This window comes from Salmo salar, chromosome ssa04 (genome assembly GCF_905237065.1).
Source record: "Salmo salar chromosome ssa04, Ssal_v3.1, whole genome shotgun sequence".
Taxonomy (NCBI): Eukaryota; Metazoa; Chordata; class Actinopteri; order Salmoniformes; family Salmonidae; genus Salmo; species Salmo salar.
The window spans coordinates 82,459,517-82,482,200 of NC_059445.1; the positions used below are offsets into that span (position 1 = coordinate 82,459,517).

Below are 22,684 nucleotides of genomic sequence, written 5' to 3' on the forward strand. Positions count from 1 at the left end.
GGTAATAAATATTGCTGATATACAGCTGTAACAGAGTGGTAATAAATATTGCTGATATACAGCTGTAACAGAGTGGTAATAAATATTGCTGATATACAGCTGTAACAGAGTGGTAATAAAAAGCACCGAAACAAACACAGCCATATAAAGGACTGTAACATGCTGTGAGCTCTTTGTTCCCCTTTTCCGATCCCTCCGTGTGTTCATGTCAGGGGACTGTTGCTGCATTCCTTCCTCAGATCTGATATCCAACAGTCTAATCTCTCTGGTAGGATGCCCATGTCTACTGGCTGGCTTGGCTCAGGCTTGTAGGTTTCAACCACTCCAAGCGGTCAGGCATTTTGACTCCCTCTCTCGCCTGACTCCCTCTCTCGGTTTCTCTCACTACAAAGCCAGTCCAGTGGCCAGGAAGGGCCAGCCGGTGGAGAAGAAGTGAAAGGGCTTCTGGAATAGCTTTGAAGTTGTGGGGAAAGCCAGCTGTCCTCTGGGCCCAGTGAAGAGGAGGATGATGTTACACCTGCCGCACCTCCTTTTGAACTTAATCCTCTGTTGGGCTCTCTGCCCAATTAAAAGAAGCTAAACTGTTTTAAAAGGGCTCTTTTTTTCCACTAAGTCCCTTTAGAATTTTTCTTTACTCTCTCCTCTGTCTGTCGAGGGCTTTGTCCCAGTGAAAGGTCAGATTGACCTTTTTGTGAGGGCCCACAAAGACATCAGCTATAATTGGGGCAGGCAGGGCACTAGACATTGCATACTGATTAACTCTGCACCGCTTTTCTTTCCTATCTTCCTCCCTGGCCTGGCCTGGAGACCCCTGGGGAGGCCCTGTTTCTCAGCCTCCAGCTCTCCCCTCAGATCAGAACAGTCCCAGAGTAGACCACTATCTCTCTCTGTGGCCAGCAGGCAGACAGGCAGCCTCACCCAGCCCAGAGAGACAGAGAGAGGCTTGGCCTGCCAGACGGATAGTTATTAGGCCGGGAATGAGAGATGGATGGTGGGGGGGGAGTGTAATGAACACGATGGGAGACAGAGAGCTGGTTTCAAGCGCAGGGCGCAGAAGGTGTTTATTGGTAAAGGACCACAGCAGGAGGCAGGTAGCTGGGTCCAGGGACAGGCAGAAGGTCATACACAGGATAAGGTAGGTAGCTGGGTCCAGGGGCAGGCAGAAGGTCATACACAGGATGAGGTAGGTAGCTGGGTCCAGGGGCAGGCAGAAGGTCATACACAGGATGAGGTAGGTAGCTGGGTCCAGGGGCAGGCAGAAGGTCATACACAGGATGAGGTAGGTAGCTGGGTCCAGGGGCAGGCAGAAGGTCATACACAGGATGAGGTAGGTAGCTGGGTCCAGGGGCAGGCAGAAGGTCATACACAGGATGAGGTAGGTAGCTGGGTCCAGGGGCAGGCAGAAGGTCATACACAGGATGAGGTAGGTAGCTGGGTCCAGGGGCAGGCAGAAGGTCATACACAGGATGAGGCAGGTAGCTAGGTCCAGGGACTGGCAGAAGGTCATACACAGGATGAGGCAGGTTGCTGGGTCCAGGGACAGGCAGAAGGTCATACACAGGATGAGGCAGGTAGCTGGGTCCAGGGACAGGCAGAAGGTCATACACAGGATGAGGCAGGTAGCTGGGTCCAGGGGCAGGCAGAAGGTCATACACAGGGGGTCCAAACAGGCAACAGTACAGGCAGGGAACAGGCTAGTAACGTTGTCCGGGAGATCAGGCAATAGGTTGATAACAGGAAATCCGATAGGCTAAAGTACAGGCAGGGAATAGGCAAAAGGCTCATTAGTGAAGCAGGACAAACTATCATACACGGGAGGATTAAATTATGGGAAAACCAGAGCTCCGAATAGAAGTGTGTCACAAAACAAACAATACCTCACAGTGATGGGGTGCAAAGAACTGAACTAAACAGTGTGGCATAATGACATACAGGTGTGTGAACAGGTCATCAGAATTCAGGTGATTGGGATCTGGAGAGTGAGCTGCGTTCAGGGGATCTACGCGCTTGAGAATGTGAGTCGGAAGCAGACGTTACAGGGAGGAAGGGGGCAGCTGAGGGAGAAGAAGATCAAAGTGTGTGTTCAGTTAAGAAACATGAGCTAGGATGATTAATAAAGGAAGCTATTTACTCTGCACTTCCCCCTCCTCCCCCTCGTCCTGGATATCCTGTCTGGTTTTCCTCCCTCCCTCTCCTCTCCTCTCCCCCTGGATGTGGTAACAGCTCTCCAGGTCTGGATTTCCTCTCTTCTCCTTTAACTTCAACTCAACTCAATGATCAAGCCTCCGTCCATTCCAAATTGGCTTTATCGGATGTGTTTTGCATGCAAAGCTTCAATATGTTAGTCTTCCTGGTCCTGGGAGGGACACCATATGAGACCATCTCAACATAAACATTAGAATCACTTTTCCATCCTACTCTATCGTCCCCGTGGCGACAGGAGACGTTTCATAAAGTTCGTCCCTGACAGCCTTGACTGACTGAACGGTGTCTTTCGTCACGCTACCCAGTGAAAGTAACCGCCCCCTCTGCTTTACTTTCATATCATGTCCCCTAACACCAGTCTCAACGTCAACAGTGAAGATGTGACTCCGGGATGCTGGCCTTCTAGGCAGAGTTCCTCTGTCCAGTGGCTGTGTTCTTTTGCCTATCTTTTCTTTTTATTGGCCAGTCTGAGATAGGCTTTTTCTTTGCTACTCTGCCTAGAAGGCCAGCATCCCGGAGTCACCTCTGTTGACGTTGAGACTGGTGTTTTGCGGGTACTATTTAATGAAGCTGCCAGTTGAGGACCTGTGAGGCGTCTGTTTCTCAAACTAGACACTCTAATGTACTTGTCGTCTTTCTCAGCTGTGCACCGGGGCCTCCCACTCCTCTTTCTATTCTGGTTAGAGCCAGTTTGCGCTGTTCTGTGCAGGCAGTAGTACACAGCATTGTACGAGATCTTCAGTTTCTTGGCAATTTCTCGCATGGAATAGCCTTAATTTCTCAGAATAATAATAGACTGACAAGTTTCAGAAGAAAGGTTTTCGTTTCTGTCCATTTTGAGCCTGTAATCGATCCCATAAATGCTGATGCTCCAGATACTCAACTAGAAGGCCAGTTTTATTGCTTCTTTAATCAGGACAAGTTTTCCAAGAGCTACGAAAAATACAGATGAAAACTCTCTAGGTAGATAGTGTGGTCTACAGCTTATCATGAGATACTCTACCTTAGGCGAGCAAAACCTTGAGACTTCCTTAGATATCGTCTACCAGCTATTGTTTACAAATATGCATAGGCCCCCGCCCCATGTCTTACTAGTTCTTTTACCAGAGTTCTGTTCTATCCTGCCGATTATAGTGTATAACCCGCCAGGTGTATGTTCTTAAAGTCGTCGTTCAGCCACGACACGGTGAAACATAAGATATTACAGTTTTAAATGTCCTGTTGGTAGGATATACATGCTTTCAGTTCATCCCATTTATTTTCCAGCAATTGAACATCAGGTAGCAGGGTGAAAGGCAAGGGCAGATTAGCCACTCGTCGCCTGATCCTCACTTTCCGCGAATCACAGGGATTTGGGCCTGGTGTCTGTATTAGTATTTCCCTCCCATCCATCTCATTGAAGAAGAACTCTTCGTACAATTATTTTTACCTTTTTATTTAACTAGGCAAGTCAGCCTAGGAACTGTGGTTTAACTGCCTTGTCCAGGGGCAGAACGACAGATTTGTACCTTGTCAGCTTGGGGATTCGATCTAGCAACCTTTTAGTTACTGGCCCAACGCTCTAACCACTAGGCTACCTGCCACCCCAATTTTAGGTGAGTAATCCCAATTCTGATGTCCAGAAGTTATTTTCGGTCATAAGAGACGGTAGCGACAACATTATGTACAAAACAAGTTACAAACAATGCGAAAAAAAAAAAAAAAATAGCATGGATGGTTAAGAGCCAATAAAACGGCAGTCCTCCCCTCCGGCGCCGTTTTCCTTTTTTCCTTTATATGTTGAAGAGGGTGGGGCTTAATCTGCGTCCCTGTCTCACCCCACCGCCCTGTGGAAAGAAATGTGTCTGTTTTTTGCCAATTTTAACCGCATAATGTTGTATGTTTTTCCCCCAACACCCCTATCCATCAATTTGTATAGCAGACCTTCATGCCAAATTGAGTCAAAGGCTTTTTTGAAATCAACAAAGCATGGGAAGACTTTGCCTTTGTTTTGGTTTGTTTGTTTGTCAATTAGGGTGTGCAGGGTGAATAGGTTGTCTGCCTATTGTTTTCACTGAGGAAATGTACAAGTCTGCTGTTAATGGTAATATAGAGGATTTTCCCAAGGTTGCTGTTGACGCATATCCCCCGGTAGTTATTGGAGTTAAATTTGTCTCCACTGTTGTGGATTGGGGTGATCAGTCCTTGTTTCCAAGTACTTGGGAAGATGCCAGAGCTAAGGATGATGTTAAAGAGTTTTAGTATAGCCAATTGGAATTTGTTGTCTGTATATTTGATCATTTCATTGAGGATACCATCAACACCACAGGCCTTTTTGGGTTGGAGGGTTTGTATTTTGTCCTGTAGTTCATTCAAGGTAATTGGAGAATCCAGTGGGTTCTGGTAGACTTTAATAGTTGATTCTAAGATTTGTTTTTGATCATGTAAATGTTTTTGCTGTTTGTTCTTTGTTATAGAGCCAAAACAATTGCAGAAGTGGTTTACTCCATTTTGGATAGATAACTCTTTTTGTGTCTATCCCTGACCACTCACTCACTCACTCACTCACTCACTCACTCACTCACTCACTCACTCACTCACTCACTCACTCACTCACTCACTCACTCACTCACTCACTCACTCACTCACTCACTCACTCAATCCAAATGTATTGGTCACATGCACATATTTATCAGATGTTATTGAGGGTGTAGGGAAATGCTAGTGTTCTAGCTCCAACAGTGCAGTAATATCTAACAATACACAAATCTAAAAGTAAAAGAATGAAATTAAGAAATATATAAATATTAGGACGATCACTGTCGAAGTGGGATTGACTGAATACAGTAGTATAGAATACAGTATATCCATATGAGATATCTGACGAGACTCACCGATGCAGTGGCGTCAGGTTGCTGGGGATCTCATCTCAGCCCCTCTCCCTTAGTCTCTCTTTTCTCATGCCTCTAACAGATGCCGTGTTCATTAGTGGTTTCAACATTAGCACACAATCATTTCAGACAGCCTTCTGACCATCCCCGTTCCCATAATGGGATACCCCCGAAAATAGATCTGACAAATGTCCAGATAGCAGGTTAGCAGCACAGATAGGAAAAAGTGGGTAGTGAGTCCTGTCCTGTCCTGTCTGGCCCTCCTCGACCCTGCCTTCCCTCCCATTCCACTGGGGCTGTCCTGTCTGGCCCTCCTCGACCCTGCCTTCCCTCCCATTCCACTGGGGCTGTCCTGTCTGGCCCTCCTCGACCCTGCCTTCCCTCCCATTCCACTGGGGCTGTCCTGTCTGGCCCTCCTCGACCCTGCCTTCCCTCCCATTCCACGGTTGAGATGATTCTCAGGCGACTGGGAAAGGGACCGACAGATGGGGGGGGGGTAGTTAGTCTAGTGGTTATAGTGTAGGGGGGTATGTAGCCTAGTGGTTAGAGTGTTGGGGGGTAGGTAGTCTAGTGGTTAGAGTGTAGGGGGGTAGGTAGCCTAGTGGTTAGAGTGTAGGGGGGGGCGGTAGCCTAGTGGTTAGAGTGTGGGGGGGGGTGGGTAGCCTAGTGGTTAGAGTGTAGGGGGGGGGTAGGTAGCCTAGTGGTTAGAGTGTAGGGGGGGGTAGGTAGCCTAGTGGTTAGAGTGTAGGGGGGTAGGTAGTCTAGTGGTTATAGTGTAGGGGGGGTAGGTAGTCTAGGGGGGGGGTGGGTAGCCTAGTGGTTAGAGTGTAGGGGGGGGGGTAGGTAGCCTAGTGGTTAGAGTGTAGGGGGGTAGGTAGTCTAGTGGTTATAGTGTAGGGGGGCAGGTAGTCTAGTGGTTAGAGTGTAGGGGGGTAGGTAGTCTAGTGGTTAGAGTGTAGGGGTGGTAGGTAGTCTAGTGGTTAGAGTGTAGGGGGGTAGGTAGTCTAGTGGTTAGAGTGTAGGGGTGGTAGGTAGTCTAGTGGTTAGAGTGTAGGGGGGGCAGGTAGCCTAGTGGTTAGAGTGTAGGGGGGGGGGTAGGTAGCCTAGTGGTTAGAGTGTAGGGGGGGTAGGTAGTCTAGTGGTTATAGTGTAGGGGGGTAGGTAGTCTAGGGGGGGGTGGGTAGCCTAGTGGTTAGAGTGTGGGGGGGGTAGGTAGCCTAGTGGTTAGAGTGTAGGGGGGTAGGTAGTCTAGTGGTTATAGTGTAGGGGGGGCAGGTAGTCTAGTGGTTAGAGTGTAGGGGGGGCAGGTAGTCTAGTGGTTAGAGTGTAGGGGGGTAGGTAGTCTAGTGGTTAGAGTGTAGGGGTGGTAGGTAGTCTAGTGGTTAGAGTGTAGGGGGGGCAGGTAGTCTAGTGGTTAGAGTGTAGGGGGGTAGGTAGCCTAGTGGTTAGAGTGTAGGGGGTAGGTAGTCTTGTGGTTATAGTGTAGGGGGGGGGTAGGTAGTCTAGTGGTTAGAGTGTAGGGGGGGGGGGTAGGTAGTCTAGTGGTTAGAGTGTAGGGGGGGGGCAGGTAGTCTAGTGGTTAGAGTGTAGGGGTGGTAGGTAGTCTAGTGGTTAGAGTGTAGGGGGGGGGCAGGTAGTCTAGTGGTTAGAGTGTAGGGGTGGTAGGTAGTCTAGTGGTTAGAGTGTAGGGGGCGTCAGGTAGTCTAGTGGTTAGAGTGTTGGTCCAGTAACCGGAAGGTTGCAAGATTGAATCCCTGAACTGACAAGGTAACAATCTGTCGTTCTGCCCCTGAACAAAGCAGTTAACCCACTGTTCCCTGGTATAATGTCATTGTAAATAAGAATTTGTTCGTAACTGACTTGCCTAGTTAAATAAAAACCATTTTTATTGTTTATTTCACTTTTGTTTATCTACTTCACTTGTTTTGGCAATGTTAACATATGTTTCCCATGTCAATAAAACCATTGAATTGAATTGAATTGAATTGAGATTCCTGAATGATCCTCACCTGTGTTTAGAGAGACTGGGAAACAGACCATCTGTTACACTGAGCTGGCCGCTCGTGCACACACACAGTACACACACAGTACATACACACACACACACACACACACACACACATTACATACACACACACAGTACACACACGGTATGCACACACACTGTACACACACAGTACATACACACACACAGTACACACACTCTATAGACAACTATCACAACTGTGGGTAGGGTAAAGGAGAGGTTACCTGCTATTCATTATTATTGTTTAGGTTTTATTCTCCAGAAAAGACTCTCCTCCTCTAATCACCCCCTCACTAAAAGAGCAGTCAGAGAGTCTGTAGTGTGGGCTCTTTATGTTGTCATTGTGTGTGTGGGCATGCATTACACTGAAGAGGTTTGTCACTCAGCTCACTGCCTGAGTACTACTGAAGAGGTTTGAGTCACTCGGCTCACTGCCTGAGTACTACTGAAGAGGTTTGAGTCACTCAGCTCACTGCCTGAGTACTACTGAAGAGGTTTGAGTCACTCAGCTCACTGCCTGAGTACTACTGAAGAGGTTTGAGTCACTCAGCTCACTGCCTGAGTACTACTGAAGTGGTTTGAGTCACTCGGCTCACTGCCTGAGTACTACTGAAGTGGTTTGAGTCACTCAGCTCACTTCCTTGAGTACTACTGAAGAGGTTTGAGTCACTCAGCTCACTGCCTGAGTACTACTGAAGAGGTTTGAGTCACTCAGCTCACTGCCTGAGTACTACTGAAGAGGTTTGAGTCACTCAGCTCACTGCCTGAGTACTACTGAAGTGGTTTGAGTCACTCAGCTCACTTCCTTGAGTACTACTGAAGGGGTTTGAGTCACTCAGCTCACTGCCTGAGTACTACTGAAGGGGTTTGAGTCACTCGGCTCACTGCCTGAGTACTACTGAAGGGGTTTGAGTCACTCGGCTCACTGCCTGAGTACTACTGAAGAGGTTTGAGTCACTCGGCCGTGTGGGGGGGTACGGCCGTGTGGGGGGGTACGGCCGTGTGGGGGGGTGCGGCCTCGTGGGGGGTACGGCCGTGTGGGGGGTACGGCCGTGTGTGCACATGTGTTTGTGTGAGTGTGCGCTTGTGCCTCTCTCTCTATGGAGTGTTTGTGTGAGCATGTGTTTACATTACTGTGTGGGGGGGTTCCATGCTAGGACCCTCCGATAACCAAGACATGGTAGTTCATGTAGCAGAGTCTCATGACGTCTCCTGTTTGTACCTGAGATAAAATGGTCACCGGATCATCTCTCTCTTTGCTCTAGTCCTCTCCCTCTTTCTTTCTCTACCCTCTTTTATCTCTCTCCTCTCTTTCCATCTCTACCCAGTCTCCATCTGAGTTTCTACTAGCTCCCCGTCACTGTCTTTCCTCTGTCTTTAAAGCTCTTTCAATTATTACAATTCATAGGATGTGCTTTAGTGTTGAAGCCTAGATTTCTCAAATACAGGAAGTGCTTTAGTGTTGAAGGCTAGATTTCTCAAATACAGGAAGTACTTAGTTTGCTAAGAGAGCAGAGGAAAAGAGTCATCACCATACCACACATAAATACTCTGACAAACTGAATCCCTCTGTCTCTGTTTAATTCAGTCTCTCTCTCTCTCTTTCACTCTCTCTCTCTCTCTCTCTCTCTCTCTCTCTCTTTCACTCTCTCTCTCTTTCACTCTCTCTTTCACTCTGTCTCTCTCTTTCACTCTTTTTCTCTGTCTCTCTCTCTCTGACTCTCTGTCTTTCTCTCTCTTTCACTTTCTGTCTCTCTCTTTCACTTTCTGTCTCTCTCTTTCACTCTCTTTCTCTCTGACTCTCTCTCTTTCACTCTCTCTCTTTCACTCTCTCTCTTTCACTCTCTCTCTGACTCTCTCTCTTTCACTCTCTCTCTTTTTCTCTGTCTCTTTCACTCTCTCTTTCACTCTGTCTCTCTCTTTCACTCTTTGTCTCTTTTTCTCTGTCTCTCTCTCTCTGACTCTCTCTGTCTTTCTCTCTGTCTCTCTCTCTCTTTCACTTTCTGTCTCTCTCTTTCACTCTCTCTTTCTCTCTGACTCTCTCTCTGTCTCTTTCACTCTCTCTCTTTTTCTCTCTGTCTCTCTCTGTCTCAGTGTAAGTGGCTTTTAAAATAAAAATTAATCTCTATCTCTGACTCTCAGTGAGAGACTAAGATTAAGTGCACAATCATGCACACACGTTCATATTGGAATCAGACTAACTCAGTTTACAGTCTAACCCCATGTCAGGGCCAGTACCAGTAAAAACTGCTCCCACGTGTGTGTGTGTGTGTGTGTGAGAGAGAGAGAGAGAGAGAGGTTTTGTGTGGATGAACTATGAAGGAGTCTGTAGCCCTGGCCTCTGTGATCGTTTACCAAACTCTGTTAACCGCAGGATCAAAGTCACTTAGATCTGGCAGCGGGCGGTCATGGCAACAAAAGCCATATTGTAAACCCTGATCAGACCAAATACTTTGTCTCCACAGTCACATGGTCACCTCCTCCAAACCTCCAGCAGAAACATTCTGTCCCGTTTCTGACTCTTCTGTTGCCTTTATCTCAGAAAGTCTTTAGTTTCTCTCTCTGCCACTATAATGGTGCTCACCTCAACCTGTCCTGGTTAACAAAGGCTTCAAGACACACACACACACACACACACACACTGCCCCAACGCCCATTTACCAGCAGCCCCTGAAAAGGTGTCGTTTGTTCGTAAAGACATTATTGTCCTCTGAAGATGAGTTACCATGACATCGTCTCTGCTTACTCTTAAACAAATGAGAAGAAGAAAACACTTACGCTCCACCGCTTCCAAGGAAAACACAGTTACAAACACCACAAACACCACAAAAACCACTACACCACAAACACCACTACACCACAAACACCACTACACCACAAACACAACTACACCACAAACACCACTTCACCACAAAAACCACTACACCACAAACACCACTACACCACAAACACCACTACACCACAAACACCACTACACCACAAACACCACAAACACCACTACACCACAAACACAACTACACCACTACACCACAAACACCACTTCACCACAAACACCACAAAAACCACTACACCACTACACCACAAACACCACTACACCACTACACCACAAACACCACTACACCACAAACACCACTACACCACTACACCACAAACACCACTTCACCACAAAAACCACTACACCACTACACCACAAACACCACTACACCACAAACACAACTACACCACTACACAACTACACCACTTCACCACAAACACCACAAAAACCACTACACCACTACACCACAAACACCACTACACCACAAACACCACTACACCACAAACACCACAAACACCACAAAAACCACTACACCACAAACACCACAAACACCACTACACCACAAACACCACTACACCACTACACCACAAACACCACTTCACCACAAACACCACAAAAACCACTACACCACTACACCACAAACACAACTACACCACAAACACCACTTCACCACAAAAACCACTACACCACAAACACCACTACACCACAAACACCACAAAAACCACTACACCACAAACACCACTACACCACTACAACACAAACACCACAAACACCACTACACCACAAACACCACGTCTTCACCACAAACACCACTTCTTCACCACAAACACCACAAACACCACAAACACCACTTCACCACAAACACCACTTCCAAACACAGTTACAAACACCACTTCACCACAAACACCACTACACCACAAACACCACTACACCACAAACACCACTTCTTCACCACCAACACCACCAACACCACTTCACCACAAACACCACTTCACCACAAACACCACTTCACCACAAACACCACTACACCACAAACACCACTTCACCACAAACACCACTTCACCACCAACACCACTACACCACAAACACCACTTCAACACCACAAACACCACTTCAACACCACTTCACCACCTACACCACTTCACCACCAACACTACACCACTTCACCACAAACACCACTTCACCACTTCACCACAAACACCACTTCACCACAAACACCACTTCACCACAAACACCACTTCCAAACACAGTTACAAACACCACTTCACCACAAACACCACTTCCAAACACAGTTACAAACACCACTTCACCACAAACACCACTTCCAAACACAGTTACAAACACCACTTCACCACAAACACCACTTCCAAACACAGTTACAAACACCACTTCACCACAAACACCACTTCACCACAAACACAGTTACAAACACCACTTCACCACAAACACCACTTCACCACAAACACAGTTACAAACACCACTTCACCACAAACACCAGTTACAAACACCACTTCACCACAAACACCACTTCACCACAAACACAGTTACAAACACCACTTCACCACAAACACCACTTCACCACAAACACAGTTACAAACACCACTTCACCACAAACACCACTTCACCACAAACACAGTTACAAACACCACTTCACCACAAACACCACTTCACCACAAACACAGTTACAAACACCACTTCACCACAAACACCACTTCACCACAAACACAGTTACAAACACCACTTCACCACAAACACCACTTCACCACAAACACAGTTACAAACACCACTTCACCACAAACACAGTTACAAACACCACTTCACCACAAACACCACTTCACCACAAACACAGTTACAAACACCACTTCACCACAAACACCACTTCACCACAAACACAGTTACAAACACCACTTCACCACAAACACCACTTCACCACAAACACAGTTACAAACACCACTTCACCACAAACACCACTTCACCACAAACACAGTTACAAACACCACTTCACCACAAACACCACTTCACCACAAACACAGTTACAAACACCACTTCACCACAAACACCACTTCACCACAAACACAGTTACAAACACCACTTCACCACAAACACCACTTCACCACAAACACAGTTACAAACACCACTTCACCACAAACACCACTTCACCACAAACACAGTTACAAACACCACTTCACCACAAACACCACTTCACCACAAACACAGTTACAAACACCACTTCACCACAAACACCACTTCACCACAAACACAGTTACAAACACCACTTCACCACAAACACCACTTCACCACAAACACAGTTACAAACACCACTTCACCACAAACACCACTTCACCACCAACACCACTTCACCACCAACACCACTTCACCACCAACACCACTTCACCACTTCACCACAAACACCACTTCCAAACACAGTTACAAACACCACTTCACCACAAACACCACTTCACCACAAACACCACTTCACCACTTCACCACCAACACCACAACACCACTTCACCACTTCACCACAAACACCACTTCACCACTTCACCACCAACACCACAACACCACTTCACCACCAACACCACTTCCAAACACAGTTGCAAACACCACTTCACCACAAAGACCACTTCACCACAAACACCACTTCACCACAAAGACCTCTTCCAAACACAGTTACAAACACCACTTCACCACAAACACCACTTCCAAACACAGTTACAAACACCACTTCACCACAAACACCACTTCCAAACACAGTTACAAACACCACTTCACCACAAACACCACTTCCAAACACAGTTACAAACACCACTTCACCACAAACACCACTTCCAAACACAGTTACAAACACCACTTCACCACAAACACCACTTCGTTACAAACACCACTTCACCACAAACACCACTTCACCACAAACACCACTTCGTTACAAACACCACTTCACCACAAACACCACTTCACCACAAACACAGTTACAAACACCACTTCACCACAAACACCACTTCACCACAAACACCACTTCACCACAAACACAGTTACAAACACAACTTCACCACCAACACCACTTCACCACAAACACAGTTACAAACACCACTTCACCACCAACACCACTTCACCACAAACACATTCAACTTCACCACCAACACCACTTCACCACAAACAATCAAACACCACTTCACCACCAACACCACTTCACCACTTCACCACCAACACCACAAACACCACCTTCACCACAAACACCACTTCACCACCAACACCACTTCACCACTTCACCACAAACACCACTTCCAAACACAGTTACAAACACCACTTCACCACAAACACCACTTCACCACAAACACCACTTCACCACTTCACCACCAACACCACAACACCACTTCACCACCAACACCACTTCACCACCAACACCACTTCCAAACACAGTTGCAAACACCACTTCACCACAAAGACCACTTCACCACAAACACCACTTCACCACAAAGACCTCTTCCAAACACAGTTACAAACACCACTTCACCACAAACACCACTTCCAAACACAGTTACAAACACCACTTCACCACAAACACCACTTCCAAACACAGTTACAAACACCACTTCACCACAAACACCACTTCCAAACACAGTTACAAACACCACTTCACCACAAACACCACTTCGTTACAAACACCACTTCACCACAAACACCACTTCACCACAAACACCACTTCGTTACAAACACCACTTCACCACAAACACCACTTCACCACAAACACAGTTACAAACACCACTTCACCACAAACACCACTTCACCACAAACACCACTTCACCACAAACACAGTTACAAACACAACTTCACCACCAACACCACTTCACCACAAACACAGTTACAAACACCACTTCACCACCAACACCACTTCACCACAAACACCACCAACACCACTTCACCACCAACACCACTTCACCACCAACACCACTTCCAAACACAGTTGCAAACACCACTTCACCACCAACACCACAAACACCACTTCACCACCAACACCACAAACACCACTTCCAAACACAGTTACAAGTCACAACGTGGAGCGGCTAGCGGTTCATATGGAGAGGCATCTGCTGCTGAGTTGTGCATGTTTCTGCTGAGAGATGCCGTCTGGGAGATGCCGTCTGGCGGGGTAGTGATGCCGTCTGCTGGGAGATGCCGTCTGGCGGGGTAGTGATGCCGTCTGGCGGGGTAGTGATGCCGTCTGGCGGGGTAGTGATGCCGTCTGGCGGGGTAGTGATGCCGTCTGCTGGGAGATGCCGTCTGGCGGGGTAGTGATGCCGTCTGGCGGGGTAGTGATGCCGTCTGCTGGGAGATGCCGTCTGGCGGGGTAGTGATGCCGTCTGGCGGGGTAGTGATGCCGTCTGCTGGGAGATGCCGTCTGGCGGGGTAGTGATGCCGTCTGGCGGGGTAGTGATGCCGTCTGGCGGGGTAGTGATGCCGTCTGCTGGGAGATGCCGTCTGGCGGGGTAGTGATGCCGTCTGGCGGGGTAGTGATGCCGTCTGGCGGGGTAGTGATGCCGTCTGGCGGGGTAGTGATGCCGTCTGGCGGGGTAGTGATGCCGTCTGGCGGGGTAGTGATGCCGTCTGGCGGGGTAGTGATGCCGTCTGGCGGGGTAGTGATGCCGTCTGCTGGGAGATGCCGTCTGGCGGGGTAGTGATGCCGTCTGGCGGGGTAGTGATGCCGTCTGGCGGGGTAGTGATGCCGTCTGGCGGGGTAGTGATGCCGTCTGCTGGGAGATGCCGTCTGGCGGGAGGCGGGGTAGTGATGCCGTCTGGCGGGGTAGTGATGCCGTCTGGCGGGGTAGTGATGCCGTCTGGCGGGAGATGCCGTCTGGCGGGGTAGTGATGCCGTCTGCTGGGAGATGCCGTCTGGCGGGAGGCGGGGTAGTGATGCCGTCTCATTCTGATCCTTTCTTCACTGTGTTATTGTTCTACCTCTGCTTCTTTACAAATCACTGCAAAAACATGGAGGACATAGAAGAATATAGAATAACACTTGGAACTAGGAGGAATGTGAGGCACTGTGTTGTTGACAGTGGAATGGACACTGAGGTGGTTGTCATGGTGCCGCTGTGTAAATCACTGTCCAAACAACTTCATTGGCTTTTTGGTAGCAGCGTTCAATGGTTCTTTTACAAGATGATGTTTTTGACAAATCACATTTCAGGGCACAGTATCAGACTGGTTCAGTGTGTGAGGTGGGCCTCTGTCAGGGCACAGTATCAGACTGGTTCAGTGTGTGAGGTGGGCCTCTGTCAGGGCAGAGTATCAGACTGGTTCAGTGTGTGAGGTGGGCCTCTGTCAGGGCAGAGTATCAGACTGGTTCAGTGTGTGAGGTGGGCCTTCTCTGTTCTCTTCAGTGGAGATACATGAGAGATACAGCAGGTGTTTCTGCTGCTGTTTAGGGTTGGGCGGTATCCACATTTTCATACTTTCATACCTTTCCTGTACCATCCCGGGGTATACGGTATAGAGGTCGACCGATTAATCGGAATGGCCGATTTAATTAGCACTGATTTCAAGTTTTCATAACAATCGGTATTTTTGGACACCGATTTGCCGATTTTTTTAAAATATAAAAAAAACATTAAAATAAAAAACAATTATTTTACACCTTTATTTAACTAGGCAAGTCAGTTAAGAACACATTCTTATTTTCAATGACGGCCTAGGAACGGTGGGTTAACTGCCTTGTTCAGGGGGCAGAACGACAGGTTTTTACCTTGTTTGCTCGAGGATTCAATCTTGCAACCTTACGGTTAACTAGTCCAACGCTCTAACCACCTGCTTTATATTGCACTCCACGAGGAGCCTGCCTGTTAAGTGAATGCAGTAAGAAACCAAGGTAAGTTGCTAGCTAGCATTAAACGTATGTTATAAAAAAACAATCAATCAATCATAATCACTAGTTAACTACACATGGTTGATGATATTACCAGTTTATCTAGCCTGTCCTGCGTTGCATATAATCGATGCGGTGCGCATTCGCGAAAAAGGACTGTCATTGCTCCAACGTGTACCTAACCATAAACATCAATGTCTTTCTTAAAATCAATACACAAGTATATATTTTTAAACCTGCATATTTAGTTAATATTGCCTGCTAACATGAATTTCTTTTAACTGGGGAAAATATGTCACCTCTGCAACAGAGTCAGGGTATATGCAGCAGTTTGGGCTGCATGTGTGAAGACTTTCTTCCTAACAAAGACAGCCAACTTCGCCAAACGGGGGATGATTTAACAAAAGCGCATTTGCGAAAAAAGCACAATCGTTGCACGACTGTACCTAAGCATAAACATCAACGCCTTTCTTAAAATCAATACACAGAAGTATATATTTTTAAACCTGCATATTTAGCTAAAAGAAATCCAGGTTAGCAGGCAATATTAACCAGGTGAAATTGTGACACTTCTCTTGCGTTCATTGCACGCAGAGTCAGGGTATATGTAACAGTTTGGGCTGCCTGGCTCGTTGCGAACTAATTTGCCAGAATTTTACGTAATTATGACATAACATTGAAGGTTGTGCAATGTAACAGGTATATTTAGACTTAGGGATGCCACCCGTTAGATAAAATACGGAACGGTTCCGTATTTCACTGAAAGAATAAACATTTTGTTTTCGAGATGATAGTTTCCGGATTCGACCATATTAATGACCTAAGGCTCGTATTTCTGTGTGTTTATTATATTATAATTAAGTCTATGATTTGATATTTGATAGAGCAGTCTGACTGAGCGGTGGTAGGCACCAGCAGGCTTGTAAGCATTCATTCAAACAGCACTTTCGTGCGTTTTGCCAGCAGCTCTTTGTCGTGCTTCAAGCATTGCGCTGTTTATGACTTCAAGCCTATCAACTCCCAAGATTAGGAACCACCAGCTTTCATATGTTCTCATGTTCTGAGCAAGGAACTTAAACGTTAGCTTTCTTACATGGCACATATTGCACTTTTACTTTCTTCTCCAACACTTTGTTTTTGCATTATTTAAACCAAATTGAACATGTTTCATTATTTATTTGAGGCTAAATTGATTTTGATGTATTATATTAAGTTAAAATAAGTGTTCATTCAGTATTGTTGTAATTGTCATTATAACAAATAAATAAAAAAAATCGTCCGATTAATCGGTATCGGCGTTGAAAAATCATAATCGGTTGACCTCTAATACAGTAGTTATTTAACTGGTTCTCATGACGCTGTGAAGGACAGGTGTTACTTGTCTGAACTTAGAGCGGAACTGTTACAGAGAGAGAGAGAGAGAGTGTGTGCCTGTGTGTGTGTGCAAACGTTATGCTCTGACTGAGAGGTTAAACTGAGTGATGTGGTGGTGCTTCTTCTGGTCACATGGGCTAGTGGAGACCAGCTGGAGGCCCCAGCCCAGTTTCTCACTCTTCATGGCCCTTCCAGGCTCTGGGACTTCCTGCTTGCCTGTCTGCTGTCCCTGCCAGGGGGCCCGCCTCTCATTTCTCTCTCCTCGATCTCTCACCCCTTTACTCTCTCTCTCACCCATTTACTCTCTCTCTCTCTCTCCCCTTTCCTCTCTCTCTCTCTCTCTCTCTCTCCCTGTTTCTTTCTCTCTCTCTATCCCTCTCTCTTTGTTCTGGGACTGAATGGGAGCAGTCTGCTGTGCTGTGCACTCTTGATGTCAGCTGACAGGCTATGGCTGCTGGGAAGTGATGATGAGATCCACAGCGTCACCATCATCACAGGTCTCTCAGAACACTGATAGCCTGGACCCACCTACTGTGATCTAGGTTTCACAATGCTGACTGGCCGGATGGATGGATGGCTGACTGGGTGGGTGGCAGGCTGGATGGATGGATGACTGGATGGCTGGGTGGGTGGCAGGCTGGATGGATGGCTGACTGGATGGCTGGGTGGGTGGCAGGCTGGATGGATGGCTGACTGGATGGCTGGGTGGGTGGCAGGCTGGATGGATGGCTGACTGGATGGCTGGGTGGGTGGCAGGCTGGATGGATGGATGACTGGATGGCTGGGTGGGTGGCAGGCTGGATGGATGGCTGACTGGATGGCTGGGTGGGTGGCAGGCTGGATGGATGGATGGCTGGGTGGGTGGCAGGCTGGATGGATGGCTAGCTGGGTGGGTGGCAGGCTGGATGGATGGATGGCTAGCTGGGTGGGTGGCAGGCTGGATGGATGGATGGCTAGCTGGGTGGGTGGCAGGCTGGATGGATGGATGGCTAGCTGGGTGGGTGGCAGGCTGGATGGATGGATGGCTAGCTGGGTGGGTGGCAGGCTGGATCGATGGATGGATGGCTGGGTGGGTGGCAGGCTGGATGGATGGCTAGCTGGCAGGCTGGCTTGCTGGTTGGCTGTCTAGGTGGAAGGCTGGATGGCTGGATGTCTGTTTGTCCGTACGGCCGTGTGTTTATCCTCCCACCCATCTGTCTGTCAGTATTCCTGCCTGCCTTTCTCCCTCTGTCTTTCTGTCAGTCTGCCTGCCTGCCTTTCTCCCTCTGTCTGTCTGTCAGTCTGCCTGCCTGCCTTTCTCCCTCTGTCTGTCTGTCAGTCTGCCTGCCTGCCTTTCTCCCTCTGTCTGTCTGTCATTATGCCTGCCTGCCTTTCTCCCTCTGTCTGTCTGTCATTATGCCTGCCTGCCTTTCTCCCTCTGTCTGTCTGTCATTATGCCTGCCTGCCTTTCTCCCTCTGTCTGTCTGTCAGTCTGCCTGCCTGCCTTTCTCCCTCTGTCTGTCTGTCATTATGCCTGCCTGCCTTTCTCCCTCTGTCTGTCTGTCAGTCTGCCTGCCTGCCTTTCTCCCTCTGTCTGTCTGTCATTATGCCTGCCTGCCTTTCTCCCTCTGTCTGTCTGTCATTATGCCTGCCTGCCTTTCTCCCTCTGTCTGTCTGTCATTATGCCTGCCTGCCTTTCTCCCTCTGTCTGTCTGTCAGTATGCCTGCCTGCCTTTCTCCCTCTGTCTGTCTGTCAGTCTGCCTGCCTGCCTTTCTCCCTCTGTCTGTCTGTCAGTATGCCTGCCTGCCTTTCTCCCTCTGTCTGTCTGTCATTATGCCTGCCTGCCTTTCTCCCTCTGTCTTTCTGTCAGTCTGCCTGCCTGCCTTTCTCCCTCTGTCTGTCTGTCAGTATGCCTGCCTGCCTTTCTCCCTCTGTCTGTCTGTCATTATGCCTGCCTGCCTTTCTCCCTCTGTCTTTCTGTCAGTCTGCCTGTTAGAATTGGCCCTAAACTCCAGCCTGCTCGGCCTCTGTCTCAAACTTGTCCTAATTAAAAGTGGTCCCTCACCGTGCCTCTCTCTCTCTCTCTCTCTCTCTCTCTCTCTCTCTCTTGTCCAAAGTAAATACCTTGGCACTGAGCTGGAATGCAGACTGAAGGACTGAGGGACTGACTGGCTGACTGCTGTTCATGGTGCTTTGGTTTAGAGGAGACGGATAGCCAGCTGTTGCTTAGACACAGCCTCCCCACGCGTTGTGTTTAACCCTCCACGCGTTGCGTTTAACCCTCCACAGTGCTGAACAGGAGGAACAGATATAGCAGAGGAACCACTGTGCACAGATAATGGGTGTGATATGAATTCAAGGAATGACCTGAATGTTATATGACCTAATTTACCTGTGTAATATAGATCTATACTCTAAAGCCTATGCAGCAGACTACAGATATGAGCAGGCCAAGGGCAGGATGATATCATCCCCATCATCTATACATTTAACATGAGGGATTCCTGCATGCATCTGTTTGATCTGTGAGGGAAAGACAAGACAGGGATTCCTGCATCCATCTGTTTGATCTGTGAGGGAAAGACAAGACAGGGATTCCTGCATGCATCTGTTTGATCTGTGAGGGAAAGACAAGACAGGGATTCCTCCATGCATCTGTTTGATCTGTGAGGGAAAGACAAGACAGGGATTCCTCCATGCATCTGTTTGATCTGTGAGGGAAAGACAAGACAGGGATTCCTGCATGCATCTGTTTGATCTGTGAGGGAAAGACAAGACAGGGATTCCTGCATGCATCTGTTTGATCTGTGAGGGAAAGACAAGACAGGGATTCCTGCATGCATCTGTTTGATCTGTGAGGGAAAGACAAGACAGGGATTCCTGCATCCATCTGTTTGATCTGTGAGGGAAAGACAAGACAGGGATTCCTGCATCCATCTGTTTGATCTGTGAGGGAAAGACAAGACAGGGATTCCTCCATGAATCTGTTTGATCTGTGAAGGAAAGACAAGACAGGGATTCCTCCATGAATCTGTTTGATCTGTGAAGGAAAGACAAGACAGGGATTCCTGCATGCATCTGTTTGATCTGTGAAGGAAAGACAAGACAGGGATTCCTGCATCCATCTGTTTGATCTGTGAAGGAAAGACAAGACAGGGATTCCTGCATCCATCTGTTTGATCTGTGAGGGAAAGACAAGACAGGGATTCCTGCATGCATCTGTTTGATCTGTGAGGGAAAGACAAGACAGGGATTCCTGCATCCATCTGTTTGATCTGTGAGGGAAAGACAAGACAGGGATTCCTCCATGAATCTGTTTGATCTGTGAGGGAAAGACAAGACAGGGATTCCTGCATGCATCTGTTTGATCTGTGAGGGAAAGACAAGACAGGGATTCCTGCATGCATCTGTTTGATCTGTGAAGGAAAGACAAGACAGGGATTCCTCCATGAATCTGTTTGATCTGTGAGGGAAAGACAAGACAGGGATTCCTGCATCCATCTGTTTGATCTGTGAGGGAAAGACAAGACAGGGATTCCTGCATGCATCTGTTTGATCTGTGAGGGAAAGACAAGACAGGGATTCCTGCATGCATCTGTTTGATCTGTGAGGGAAAGACAAGACAGGGATTCCTGCATCCATCTGTTTGATCTGTGAGGGAAAGACAAGACAGGGATTCCTGCATCCATCTGTTTGATCTGTGAAGGAAAGACAAGACAGGGATTCCTGCATGCATCTGTTTGATCTGTGAAGGAAAGACAAGACAGGGATTCCTGCATCCATCTGTTTGATCTGTGAGGGAAAGACAAGACAGGGATTCCTGCATCCATCTGTTTGATCTGTGAAGGAAAGACAAGACAGGGATTCCTGCATGCATCTGTTTGATCTGTGAAGGAAAGACAAGACAGGGATTCCTGCATCCATCTGTTTGATCTGTGAAGGAAAGACAAGACAGGGATTCCTCCATGAATCTGTTTGATCTGTGAGGGAAAGACAAGACAGGGATTCCTGCATCCATCTGTTTGATCTGTGAGGGAAAGACAAGACAGGGATTCCTGCATGCATCTGTTTGATCTGTGAAGGAAAGACAAGACAGGGATTCCTCCATGAATCTGTTTGATCTGTGAGGGAAAGACAAGACAGGGATTCCTGCATCCATCTGTTTGATCTGTGAGGGAAAGACAAGACAGGGATTCCTGCATGCATCTGTTTGATCTGTGAGGGAAAGACAAGACAGGGATTCCTGCATGCATCTGTTTGATCTGTGAAGGAAAGACAAGACAGGGATTCCTGCATGCATCTGTTTGATCTGTGAAGGTGTGTGTTGAAAGTCTGCTGTCCTCCTGTGGATCTGGGAGTCGATTGAAGGCGGTGTGGATCAAACGCCAGCTTGGTTGTTCGTCTGGTGTGTAAAGAACAGCTCCACCATAGGACCTCCACTCTGTGAGCTGTGAGCCCCTCCACCATAGGACCTGATCACCTCCACTCTGTGAGCTGTGAGCCCCTCCACCATAGGACCTGATCACCTCCACTCTGTGAGCTGTGAGCCCCTCCACCATAGGACCTGATCACCTCCACTCTGTGAGCTGTGAGCCCCTCCACCATAGGACCTGATCACCTCCACTCTGTGAGCCCCTCCACCATAGGACCTGATCACCTCCACTCTGTGAGCCCCTCCACCATAGGACCTGATCACCTCCACTCTGTGAGCCCCTCCACCATAGGACCTGATCACCTCCACTCTGTGAGCTGTGAGCCCCTCCACCATAGGACCTGATCACCTCCACTCTGTGAGCTGTGAGCCCCTCCACCATAGGACCTGATCACCTCCACTCTGTGAGCTGTGAGCAGCTCCACCATAGGACCTGATCACCTCCACTCTGTGAGCCCCTCCACCATAGGACCTGATCACCTCCACTCTGTGAGCCCCTCCACCATAGGACCTGATCACCTCCACTCTGTGAGCTGTGAGCCCCTCCACCATAGGACCTGATCACCTCCACTCTGTGAGCCCCTCCACCATAGGACCTGATCACCTCCACTCTGTGAGCCCCTCCACCATAGGACCTGATCACCTCCACTCTGTGAGCTGTGAGCCCCTCCACCATAGGACCTGATCACCTCCACTCTGTGAGCCCCTCCACCATAGGACCTGATAACCTCCACTCTGTGAGCTGTGAGCCCCTCCACCATAGGACCTGATCACCTCCACTCTGTGAGCTGTGAGCAGCTGCACCATAGGACCTGATAACCTCCACTCTGTGAGCTGTGAGCCCCTCCACCATAGGACCTGATCACCTCCACTCTGTGAGCTGTGAGCCCCTCCACCATAGGACCTGATCACCTCCACTCTGTGAGCTGTGAGCCCCTCCACCATAGGACCTGATCACCTCCACTCTGTGAGCTGTGAGCCCCTCCACCATAGGACCTGATCACCTCCACTCTGTGAGCAGCTCCACCATAGGACCTGATCACCTCCACTCTGTGAGCCCCTCCACCATAGGACCTGATCACCTCCACTCTGTGAGCTGTGAGCAGCTCCACCATAGGA

General features: G+C 48.2%; 1 protein-coding gene across 1 annotated transcript in view; it reads left to right on the forward strand.

Annotated features, from left to right (window-relative positions):
- The window catches only part of LOC106603954 (E3 ubiquitin-protein ligase RNF43), a 219,130-nt gene that overhangs the window by 11,830 nt on the left and 184,616 nt on the right, over positions 1-22,684 (forward strand). The gene's annotated exons all lie outside the window — the stretch shown is intronic.